We start from the raw sequence: 2,326 nt of genomic DNA, 5'->3' as shown, positions 1-2,326 counted from the left end.
TGACAGCCAACATCAAATTAAATGGAGAGAAACTCAAAGCAAATCCATTAAAATCAGGAAAAAGGCTGTCTACTCTCTCACTCTCTCTCTATCTCTTCAATATAGTGCTTGCAGTTCTAGCAATACCAATAAGAGAACATAAGGAGATTAAGGGGATTCAAATAAGAAAGGAAGAAGTCAAACTTTCATCATTTGCAGAAGATATGTGTACATGACCCCAAAAATTCTACCAGAGAACTCCTATAGCCGATAAATACCTTCAGTGATGTGGCAGGTTACAAGATCAACTCAAAAAAATCAGTAGCCCTCCTATACACAGAGGATAAAGAAGCTAAGAGAAAAATGAGAGAAACATCACGTTTCATGATAGCCACAAATATATAAATCTGACCACAGTGAACCTTATAGAAGAGAAAATGAGAAGAAGTCTGCAACACATGGGCATAGGAGACCACTTCCTATATAGAACCTCAGTAGCACAGACAATAAGAGCAACAATGAATAAATGGGACCTCCTGAAACTGAGAAGCTTCTGTAATGTATAGGACACTGTCATTAAGACAAAAAGGCAACCTACTGAATGGGATAAGATATTACCAACCCCACATCAGACAAAGGTCTGATCTCCAAAATATATAAAGAACTCAAGAAACTAGACATTAAAACTCTAATTAACCCAATTTAAAAATGGGGTACTGAACTTAACAGAGAATTTTCAACAGAAGGAGTTCAAATGGCCAAAAGACACTTAATGCCATGCTCAACCTCTTTAGGAATCAGGGAAATGCAAATCAAAATACCTTTGAGATACCATCTTACACCTGTCAATATGGCTAAAATCAAAACAATGATAGCCTATGTTGGAGAGGTTGTGGAGTACGGGAAACAGTTATCCATTTCTGGTGGGAATGCAAACTTGTGCAACCACTTTGGAAATCAGTGTGGGGGTTTCTCAGGAAACTGGGAGTTGACCTACCTCAGGATCCAGCAATTCCACTCTTAGGAATATACCCAAGAGATTCCCAAACATACTACAAAAACATTTGTTCAACTATGTTCATACCAGCATTATTTGTAATAGCCAGAACCTGGAAACAACCTAGGTGCCCCTCAATAGAAGAATGGATAAAGAAGATGTGGCAATATACACTTTAGAGTTCTACTTAGTGGTTAAAAAAAAACAATGACATCTTGAAATTTGCATGCAAATGGATGGAAATAGAAAACACTTTACTGAGATAACCCAGACCCAAAAAGATGAATATGGTATGTACTCACTCATAAGTGGATTCTAGCCATAAATAAAGGACATTGAGCATATAGTTAATGATTCTAGAGAAGCTAAATAAGAAGGTGAACCCAAAGAAAAGCATATAGGTATCTTCCTGGATATTGGAATTAGACAAGATGTCCCATAGCCATGCTGATAGAGACAGAGACTCACATTGGAGCATTGGACTGAGATCCCAAGGTCCAGATGAAGAGCAGAAGCAGGGAGAACATGAGCAAGGAAGTCAGGACTGCGAGGGGTGCATCCACCCACAGAGACAGTGGGACTGATCTAATGGGAGCTCACCGAGGCCAGCTGGACTGGGTCTGAATGAGCATGCGATCAAACCAGACTCTCTGGATGTGGCTAACAATGACGGTGGACTGAGAAGCCAATGATAATGACACTGGATTTTGATTCTACTGCATGTATTGGCTTTTTTGGAGCCTAGTCTCTTTGGATGCACACCTTTCTAGGATGGAGGGGGGCCTTGGACTACCCACAAGGCAGGGCACCCTGACTTCTCTTATGAAGGGAGAGGGAGGGTGAGTGGGGGGAGTGGAAGGAAAATGGGAGGATGGGAGGAGGTGGAAATTTTAAATAAATAAAAACAATAAATAAATAAAATAAAATTTAAAATAATAAAGTATATTGGGGTAACACTAACCAAGAAAGTTTAAGTTTTTGAAGAAAGAAATGGAAGAGTATACCAGAAAATGGAAATATCTCCTATGCTCTATGATAGGAAGTATCAACATAGTAAAAATGTCAGTCCCACCAATGGCAGTCTATAGATTCAATGCTATCTCCTTCAAATTCCCAACATAAATTCTTCACAGACCTTGAGAGAACAATAATCAACTTTATATTGAAAAAAAAAACAGGATAGCCAAAACAATCCTATACAATAAAGGAACTTCTAGAGGCATTACCATTCATGACATCAAGCTATCTTACAGAGCTACACTAATGAAAACAGTTTGGTATTGGCATAAAAACAGAGACATTGACCAATGAAATTGAATTGAAGACCTGGATATTAATCCAGACACTTAT

This window comes from Microtus pennsylvanicus, chromosome 1, assembly GCF_037038515.1.
Source record: "Microtus pennsylvanicus isolate mMicPen1 chromosome 1, mMicPen1.hap1, whole genome shotgun sequence".
Lineage (NCBI taxonomy): Eukaryota > Metazoa > Chordata > Mammalia > Rodentia > Cricetidae > Microtus > Microtus pennsylvanicus.
This window is presented reverse-complemented; position numbering follows the sequence as displayed.